Raw genomic sequence first — 11,466 nt, forward strand, 5'->3', positions numbered from 1 at the left:
TCGGATTCCAAGGAATCCTGCAAGAGTACACAAAAATCATATTTTCAAGCATTAATATAATTAATGCTTTAAAATAAATGAAAATAACAAAAATAACTTACAGTTTTTTTCGATGATAACAACGGATTGCTCAGAACTTGGTGCACCCGACTTTTTAATTCGGGCCCTCTTCCATTTTACATGGCGAAAAGGTGGTGATGGAGGAGAAGTGACCCCTGTTTCCACATTCTCAGACAACGTCCCCTGTTTAGAATTCTCCTTTTCCACCATCAGTGTTTGCTCAAGTTTTCGATACCCCGAACGAGACATAACGTGCTCGGTAAGATTCTTCAAAGCTATCTCTTGAGCTTTTTTCCGACGATCCTGTCATAATTGAAATAAACAAACTGAAGTAAATAAGATAAACTTATTAATGTTATATAAACAAAAAAGTTACTTCACTTACCATCCAAGCCTCATTTTCACGGCTTTCTTTAAAAAGACGTCATGTCTCTTCATCAATATGTTTGTACTTTAAACATGGATTTTCATCTTCAAGGTCGCCAAAAATGTATCTCGAAGTCAGTCTTGACTTAAAGGTACGAAATTTGAGTCCAATATTGGATATAATCTTTGATCGAAGCGGTTCCACATCAGGAATTTCAAAGTTTGCCTACAAAATAACATCAGCAAATTAAAATTAATCAATAAATATTAAAAAGCATTATATCAAAATGTAAAGCTTACCAGAACATCCTCCCAGATCATGTTACAGTCGACCTCTAACACCTCATCCCATGAATTAATCAGAATGGAGAGCCTCTCACGAGAAACAACTCCAAGATAGCTCACAAACTCATCTGCCTTAGGACCAAAAGTCACTCCAGTGTTGACGTCAATGTCAACACGTGTCTTCTCACCAGCAGCACGTCTCAATGCGAGACGCTTCAATCTAGTAGGTCCTCTGCTGCCTCGTCCGAATCGAGGTTTGAGTGGGGTCTGATCGTCATCCATGTCTCTGTTAAAAAAATTAGGTAACAAACATTAGTTAATCTGCATCGAATTAAAATCTTATAAAAATAATACATAAAAATCTAAATCTAAAATGCTTATTTACAGGTTGCATGGGGGTTGAAAGTTCATATGTAAATTCCTTCACTGTGGTCTTTACGGGTTGCATGTACATCATCAACTACATCGTCATCTTTATTAATTATCTTTGGTGTGAATGAACAGGGGTCACCATTTTCAATATCATCTATGGTCTCCCCTTGTTTTTTGCCGTGTAAAACGACATACCAATGTTTTGACGTAGGATCTTTCACGTAGAAAACTTGAGATGCTTGTTGAACCATTATAAATGGCTTATCTCGATACCCTATCTTTCGAAAGTCCACTAGTGTGAATCCTGAATCATCAATTTTAACCCCACTTTTATTGTCAACCCATTTACACTTGAAAACTGGAACGAAAAACTTAGTGTAGTCAATCTCCCATATCTCTTCTATAAACCCATAGTATGCCATTGATCCAAGTACTGGATTTGTATCTTTCGAAGTCGAAAACTGCATTGACTCGGCTTCAAGAGTAACACCAGAATTTTGAACTGTACTCTTTTCATCCATGGACTTCGTGTAAAATATACAATTATTCACTTCGTACGCTGTACATGAGATGACATCAAACTTTAATCCAGCAGCCAACCAAGTCAAGGTCTCTGATGCTGTTGAATCCTTGAACACCTCGTCTTTAAACCAAGGCATGAAAGTTCTATTATGTTCCATCAAGACCCATTTCTCTGCTTGTCTTGGGTTATTTGCCTTCACAATGGCTTTATGAGCTTCTATGTAAGGTACAACTTCATTTGTGTTATTCAATATGTACAAATGTGCTTGAAAGACTTCTGATCGAGATTTGCTTACAATATTCACACCACGTAAACATTTACTTGTAGAACGCCTGTGGTGCCATGAATTAGCTGGAACACCTATTGGATTTGCTTTTGTCATGTACTCTGAACAAAATTCAATACTTTCTTCAGCTATGTACCTTTCAATCATTGAAGCCTCTGGACGATAATGATTTTTCACATAACCTTTCAAAATTTTCATATACCGCTCAACAGGATACATCCATCTTAAGTACACTGATCCACACAATCTAACCTCTCTTACCAGATGCACCACTAGATGAACCATGATGTCAAAAAAAGACGGAGGAAAAAACATCTCCAATTCACACAAGATAACAACAATTTCATTTTGAAGTTCATCTAGTTTTGAGGGATCAATGACTTTACAATAGATGGAAGAGAAGAATGAGCACAAACGGGTTATGGTATGTCTAACATGTTTTGGTAAGATCCCACGGATAGCTACCGGCAACAACTATTGCATCAAGATGTGACAATCATGAGACTTCAACCCAATTAACTTCAAATCTTGCATTGACACTAGGCTCTTCACATTTGAGGAATGTCCTTGTGGCACTTTCACACCTTTTAGACATTGACAAAAACTATTTTTTTCATCTTTTGACTTTGTGTAACAGGCTGGAGGCAAATATGTATGCTTACCCATTTGTATGGGTGCCAACTCGTCGCGTATGTTCATCTCAATCAAATCTAAACGAGCATTTAGACCATCCTTCGTCTTCCTGTTAATGTTAAGAAGTGTACCAATTAAGCTATCACACACATTCTTCTCAACATGCATTACATCTATACAATGTCTGACTTCTAACCTCGACCAGTACGGAAGATCAAAGAAGATTGATTTCTTCTTCCAAATATTTGTCACAGATGACTTCTTTTTTTACTTACCGAAGGTGTGGTCTATGTTATTTACCTTTTCGTAAACCTCAACACCGGTTAATGGAGTTGGTGGACCACTACCCTCTTGGTGTCCATTAAAGGCTTTTTTCAACCTCCGGTAAGGATGATGACTTCTAAGAAACCTCCGATGCCGAAGATATACTGTTTTCCTTCCATGTTTCAATTGTTGAGAAGCAGTGTCTTCTTTGCATATTGGACACGCTTTGTGACCCTTAACACTATAACCTGATAAGTTACCATATGTCGGAAAGTCATTGATGGTGCAAAATAACATGGCATGAAGCTTGAAAGTTTCATTAGCAAATCCGTCAAATACTTCGACACCCTGGTCCCACATTAACTTCAAATCTTCAATTAGGGGATTTAGATAAACATCAATATCATTCCCTGGTTGTTTCGGACCGGATATCATCATAGACAACATCATGTATTTTCGCTTCATGCACAATCCAGGAGGTAAGTTGTAAATAACTAGTAATACAGGCCATGAACTGTGATTTGTACTCATATTACCATACGGATTCATTCTGTCTGTAGCTAAACCAAGTCGAATATTTCTTGATTCTTTACCAAATTCTGGAAAGTCATCATCAAATTTCTTCCATTGAATAGAATCAGCTGGATGTCGGTACATGCCATCGCATTTCCTCTCATCTGCATGCCATCTAAGATTCTTAGCATCGTCTGGGTTTGCAAACAAACGCTTCATCCTTGGAATGATGAAGATACCACATAACCTTCATTGGGGGTCCATGCTTTTCCATCTCATCAATAGAATCATCATCTTTTTGTTTCAACTTATAACGCGATAACCCACACCTCGGATAACTTTTCAACAATTCAAAACCTTTCCAGTATAATATACAATCATTAGGACATGCATGTATCTTTTTGTACTCCATACCCATTGGACAAAGAATCTTTTTGGCCTCATAATTACTATTAGGTAGAGTATTTCCCTCTGAAAGCATATCCTTCAATAGCTGGAGCAATTCCGTGAAGCTTTTATCAGTCCATCCGTTTATTGCCTTCAAATTCATCAATCTTAACACCGCCGACAACCGTGTGAAGTTAGTTGATCCAGGATACAAAGGAGTCTCTGCATCTCTTGACATACTTCCATATCCATGCGCTTTTGCAAAACACTCAGCTCCCACATCACGAATCATGTCCTCCAATCGATCATCATCTCCATCATCGTGTACTACTTCATCCATGGTAGAACCCACATATTCTTCAGTTACGGAAACACGTGGTAAATTTAATAATTCACCATGCCATGTCCAAGTTGTATAAGATCGAAGAAACCCATCACATAGCAGGTGTTCCCTCATGATATTCACATCCAATATCCTTCCATTCAAACAGTTAACGCACGGACACCTGATCTTTGCTCCATCATGACCACTAATAATCGCGTTACGCTGCGCAAATTGTATAAATTCCTCTACTCCCCTTTTGTACTCATCACTTATACGAACAGCATTAATCCAACCTCGATCCATTATATATTCTGGAATAGTTAGGATTTTCTAATAATTAGTATTCTATCTCACACATTTGCCGAGGGTCGAACACCCCCGGACTCAATCCAAACACGATAATTCTATTCTAAAAGTAACAACTAACATAACATAAAACTTGTATTAAAACGTAATTAACAACTAACTAAATATATAATATAAATTTAAGAAAATACAAATTATATAATACAAATTTATATATAATAATATATAAATTATAATACACAAAAATATAAATTCAAAATATTAAATAAAAATTCAAAAAAATTTAAATAGAACACCAACCTTTCCGTGAACCAAGGTTGCTGGTGATCGGAGTGGCAGAGGCACGCGACAAAGGCGGCGGCGGAAGCGATGGCGGTGGCGGAGCAGGTACAGACCAGCGAAGACCAAATATGAAACAGCAAATACAATGGAATAGTAACCTAAAATGCAAATGCGCCAACGAAGTAAGGAACGAAAATGCCAATGCCAACGAAGTAAGGAACGAAAATGAATGAATGAATGATGAACGAAACTTACAATGGTGAAAAGGAAGGAAAATGCAGAGAGGACGCGCGCGCAAGAACAGTGGAAACGAAGGGCAGAGCGGAGAAGAAAGTGAAAGTCTAAAACTGGAGTGGCGCGCTTCAAATTTTTAGGGTAAAAAGCATTTACAAATGCGGTTTTACTCTGGAACCGCATTTGTAAATCAAATTAATTTCAAAAATGCCACCGCGTTTTTTACAAATGCGTTTAATCGCAAACCCGCACTTAATAAGGAGTATTCTTTTAATCTTTTTGCACTAGTGTAAATAATTGGTAGTTAAAACCTTGGTTGCTAATTAGACACCAAACTATTTAAGAATAATAGAAACTAACTTAAAAACCAAACTTTTTTTTAGTTTCTAAAATGATATCTAATTTAGTTACTATTGCAACTAATTATTTTAGTCTCTAAAAATTGGTTTCTATTTCATGATTTTCTTAGTGTAAATAACTCTTATTACTTTTATTTAAAATATGTTGGATAATAAATTGTAATTCTCACTTATATTATTAGTGTGGTATCATATAGGTGATAATGAGAAGTCATCTAACCCTTGATTATTTAATATATTTTTAATAAAAATAATAAAAATCACTTTATGTTTTAACAATAATATTATTTTATATTAACTATAATAAAAATAAATAAGATGATAAAATAAGATAATAGTCATATCCTTTAATTAAAAAAAATTAAACAACAAGAAATTGAATGAAAAATATAAAAGAAAATTTATGTTCCATATATACAAAATTTAATAGAAACTTAACTAAAAATATAAACTTAAAACTTAATTAAATTTATAATTTAATATATATATATATATATATATTTACTTTAAAAGAATAATTTGAAGAAAAAGTTTGAAAGTGTATGAATTCCTTTAATCTCTTAAAATATATAATTGCGTATGGGATACAGTGAATGTTATTATGAAGGTGTATGCTATACTCTTTGTTTCAAACCGTATATAAATTATACAAACAAAATTTCCAAGAAAACTTCAGTACATAGCTTTTAAGTTAGCGATTTATTTTTTAATTAAATAATTTAAGATTCCAATCACAATTAAAAAAACGACTTTTTTCAGAATTTACAGTATGACAAGTCATTGAAAAATGTAAAGTATATAATAACATAGAAAACCATTTAATTGATAAAATTCTTTATTACCACACTTTTGAATTTACGTATTATTTCACTAGTAGGCATTCTTAATACAGTTCATTTACTAATGAGACTTAAAAGGAAAGATACATAATGAGTTATTATAGTCATGCCAAGATCAGGAAACAGTTGAGTAAAAGCAAACTCAAATCTTGTTTTCAAAGACTAATTAAATACTAAATTTAAATTTGAACCACTTTTTACATTCGGGAGAAAACTCGGGATGCTAATCAACATACAATTTTTGATTGTGAAAATTATTACGCTTGGAGTCAAGCAATGAAGAGAGCACTTCTTTTAAAAATAAACACAAGTTTATTGATGGAAATATTCTTGTGTTTCAATTTTGTTCATCTTTTAGATGAAGTATGGGAAAGATGCAACATGATGATGATATATTGGATAAAATTGAATACACTAATACAAAAATGGTATTTTACACCAGTTCTAAGAGGCATTTTACATCAGTCTTGTCATCGGTGTAGATGTGGGTGTTATCGATGTGAATTACATATAACACCGGTTAAGCCACCAGTGTTATATGTGGTCCTAAATTACACCGGTTATTCGAGTCAACCGATGTAATATAGGAGTTTAAATGTACAATTGGTAAACCCCTATATTACACTGGTTGACTCGATTAACTGTATCATATAGGGCCAATTTTGAGTTAAGAATGAAGCCCATATTACACCAGTTATGGTCATAATTGGTGTAAAATGTGCCATTGGAGCTCATTTTTTAATGAATTGAGCCCCATATTACACCGATAAAATGTGTCATTTTTTTATAAATCTAATAAAACGTGCTTTTTCCCAAATTTATAAACCTGTAAATTTAATAAAATCAGAATACCAGCCATATTGATTTGTATATGTAGAGAAATATAATAATTGCTATTGAAACTAATCAAAATTGTATAATTTACATCTAATGAAAATGTACATATGTTAGAAAGTTACAAAATCATTGCATGTTTTGATTCCTAACTTGTAGAAAGTACTTGGCCCATTCTTGACGGATTTCTTCAAGATTTTTTTTTGTTTAGTGGCTCAGAATCTTCAAAAAGCTGAGAAATGTAAGAGTATATTAGTGTTCATACTAACTTTAAATATTCAATAATGAGAAGTTAGACCATTTAAAATCGCATAATACCTGCTCCCAAGAGTATATAATTGATGAGGACCTAGAAGAGAGTGCACCCACTCACAAGCCCAGCCTTCTAGGAGGATGACTAGGAGCATGACTTAAGACACAGGGCTAGGTCAGGATTCATCTCTAGCCAATGCTTCAGTGCCTAGCCTACCCTAGAGGATCACGAGGAGTAAAGCACAAGCCTTGGGGTTGAGCATCAGCTAGTGTTTTTATTTGTAATTTCAGTAGAATAGGTTTCCTTTAGCATAATAAGGGGGTGTGCTTATCACTTGAGCTTGAGCATAACCTTTAGGGTAGGATTTTGACCTAACTTCTAGAAGTTTAGGTTTATGGTGCGGCATTGACTTTGTCAATGCAAGGCCGCACCTTTCTTTTAGCTTTTCTCATCATACCCTTACTTCTTGTTTTCAAGGGCACCATCTCCCTATAAATAGGGTCATACTCCTTGTATTGGCATGTTGAATTTTGATATAGAAGGAAAACTCTGCACAATTTGTGTGAGACTTGTGTTCTCTTAGCTTAGGTCTTATCTTGTGAGAGTGAGAGCTCTACAAGTGGCTGCCCTCCTCACTTATCTTGGAGAATCCACACTCCAAGTGGCGTGTTCACTCTTGTCCATCACCATAAGCTTTCTTTCCTTCATCTCTTCTTCCATTTTCCATTACATCTTTGCTCATTGTGTTTATGTTCTTGCTTTTACTTCCATTTTTCAATTCGGTTCCCTTCATCGTAATTCTTTCCTTTTATGTTCTTTCAATTTCGCAATTCTATATCATTTCCACTATATATTGTGTTTTTCCTTTTGTCTTTGGAAGTGAACCTTCACACTTACTTAACCATTTGGTTAAGTTCATGTCCAGTGGGGATCTTCCCTAAGTCTCACCTTACAATTACTAAAATCCAAATCATAAATAAAGTGTCACCCTTAAAATGGACAAATCTAAAATCAACTCACATCAATAATCCTCACACGTGTTATGATCCACATCCAATGCATCACATAATAACCACATTCAAAGTTCCCTTGCTTCTTATTGGACTATTATGAAATATAAGTAACAATTAATTTAATTGAACTAAAAAAGTAAAACTTAATAGTTTTAATGAAGAAGTGAATAACCTTAGGATAAATCCAACATATAGATTTTGTGATGATGAAGTGGACCTACCCCCTGAGACACTGCATACATTGATTGAACTAAAAAGAGAAAAATCATTAGTAATTCACAATAAATTATATAATTTACATTAACATACCTTTGTACTACAGTCTTCATATCTTGACTCGGCTTTCTATGCAGTGAACAAAACCAGACAACAGTGTTGTTTATGGGGGCAAATAAGCATCAATTGTCAGTGAGACCTAGTATAAAACATTTCATTAGTCATTTTTATAATTATGTAAACTTTAAATGTAACAAGTTTTACTTACTCATTTATAAAAGGAGCAAAATATATCATTTTTCTTTATGTCTGAATCCATCTTTGAATGTAAGTCTGACAATAAAGTTTTTTATTCCTAAATTTTGTATGGATTGGGGCTCAAGGAAACCATAAGTATCAAAATTTTCCATGTTGATAATTATTTGATTTATATACCTACATTGTTAATATAAATATGAGTGACATGATTCATGAAACATCATTCGAATAAATAACACGTAATTATTAACAGTACTTACATCATCCATAGTTGAATAACTGCGATGTTCAACAATTGATTGCCCTGGATGATTTTAAAGACATCTTGTTTGGTTATGTACAATGGTATACCACCATTATCAACCCCAAATAATGTGGATCCCAAGAAATCACACAAGAATCTTGAAACATTTTATGTGAAACCCTAACCAACTCTTGGATTGGGTTCACATATGGTTGGACTTGTGGTTGGAGTTGATTTGGTGCATTCTATCTAGTACCAGAGTCTTGCAAAATATAATAACAAATATAAAGTATAAATCTAAAAACCACTCTGACACTAATAGCCCTTATTGAAATATACCTGATAATTTTTTGAAATGGTCTTTATCAGATGTGTAGGTCATGCAATAAATGTTCCAAGTGTCTCTCCCACTGTATTAACCTCTGAAGTGGGCACTGAAACTGCAGCAGATGCATCTCTAACTTTTTCAACCACCACTCTAGAAAAATCACTTTGTATCACGATGTGGATGGTTGAAACTCCTGGATACATGAGGAGGATTTCCATCATCAAATAACATGCACTGATAGGAGGATTCAGTGTCATCATCTTCAAAGTCCTCCATATCACAGCTACCTTTGGTGCTAGCTCGACCGCGAGCATAAATTACATCAACTCGTTAAACTAGATTATATCTTTGCTCGAATTCAGCTCTTAACTCTTGAGTAACTTGTTTTTTTATGGTCTTAGTCAATTGTCTAGTCAACCTCTCTTTCAATTGTGCAGCTAATTGATTCATCATTTGTTGACTGGAATTTGCAGAAAAGCTAGGTCAAGAAACTGATCCAAAATATTGTCTAACACCAATACCGAAACCAGTCATACGAACACGCATAGGGTGTTCTTCAGTGCCAATGGCCACGGTCAAGATGTCATCTCGACCTTTGGGTACGAAACTTCCTTGTGAGCTTCGCTCCACTAGTTCATCTTGTAAAAAATAATACAATGTGTTAATATAATAATATGTAATCATAAGTTTGTAACACTAAAAATATGACATGTAATTATGAACTTACAATAGGCTGAGAAATCTCTAATGATTTCTCATGATTTAGTTCTTGCCAACTTCCATTTCTCATGTCGACTAGGAGGGGATGGAAGAGAGATAAGTTCGGCACAACCAGATTCTACTTGTTGTCTCTTTAACTTTTCTTCTACTATTCTTCTCTCTAGCAAATCATAACCTCCCCGAGACAGTTTGTGAGGGGTAGCATTTTTTTGTGCAATCATCTGAGCTTTCTTCCTCTTTTCATGTAAATACATCATACACATAAATTATGAATTTCATGATAAGATTTAATAACATATATAATGAAATGTTCACCAACCTCACATTTGGAATCCGTTCGACTCTAAATAAATTGAGACCATGTCTCTTCATCTATAGAATATTTTCCACAAGGAGACTTGTCCTTGTATTTACCAAAGATGTAATGGGTTTTCAGATTTGTCTTACTAAAGACATTATTTTGCTCTGAACCAAATTCCAAGTCTCAAACTCAAAATTTGTCTACAAATTATAATAAATAAATCATTAAAATATAAATTCAATAGAAAATTTATATAAATAACTTACACAAATATCCTCCCATATGAGATTCTTGTCTACTTCTGATACGTGGTCCCCATCAGGGGTCAAGATAGAGATCTTAGATGGAGCTAAGACTTCCAAATAACTTACAAATTGAGCATGATTAAGGCCTAATGCTCTGCCCATCTGACGGTCTGTTTGAACTGGAACACTATTGCTACCCATACGCCTCGTGTAGTGTCCCAGGACTTCCTTGATAACTCAACCATCATCGACGTACAAAGAATAAAAACATGTTTAAGATATATATTTAAATAAAATAAAATAAAATAATTTTAAATAGAAAAACTAATAAAAAATACTTGATTTCTAATGTGGAAGTGTTAAAACTTTCTCCCATATTCCTTCATTGTGATCATTATATGTATCATGTACTTCATCTACATCATTTTCGTCATTGAAAGGAGGTAATTGTCTTGGTAATGAAGATTTCTCTATAGATTGGACCCTTGAGTCATCCTGTGGATGAACATCATGTCCAGTTCTCTCGTGTATGACAACTGACAACCTTTCATTAGAAGGATCTTTCACATAAAAAACTTGTTTTGCTTGGTAATGTTGAAAATGAAGCTTTGATGCCTCCAAATCTATGAAGATAGATTGAAGATTGTGTTGTTGTGTATGGGCATGGGTTCTGGGAAGTTTAGAATTTGTTCAATCCACTCTTAGTCAATTCAAATCTGAATCAATCCAATTCCTTAAAAGAAAAAGTGTTTTTCAAAGTAAGTGAAAAACAACATGTTGATTTATAGTTTTGATCCGTTGTTTTTCTCTTAGTGTATTTGAAAGGTTTTTAAACTGGTTTGCCCTTGGTTGGCTTAATTGTCAAACAAATTCAATCAGTTGATTCGACAATTCAACCGGTTGATATTTGAAAATCTTCAACAACTTTTCATAAAATTGTTAAATCTATTTTCTGTGATTTCAATCTGTTCTAGCTCATGGTTAACTGTCTTAAACGGCTATTTTTGAAAGCTATAAAAC

General features: G+C 34.2%; 1 pseudogene; it reads right to left on the reverse strand.

The window, feature by feature from the left end:
• Nucleotides 1-1,118: 1,118 nt before the first annotated feature.
• Nucleotides 1,119-3,338, reverse strand: LOC150024757 (uncharacterized; annotated as a pseudogene).
• Nucleotides 3,339-11,466: the final 8,128 nt, after the last annotated feature.

Source organism: Phaseolus vulgaris, chromosome 10, assembly GCF_051622355.1.
Source record: "Phaseolus vulgaris cultivar YP4 chromosome 10, ASM5162235v1, whole genome shotgun sequence".
In the NCBI taxonomy this organism is placed as follows: Eukaryota; Viridiplantae; Streptophyta; class Magnoliopsida; order Fabales; family Fabaceae; genus Phaseolus; species Phaseolus vulgaris.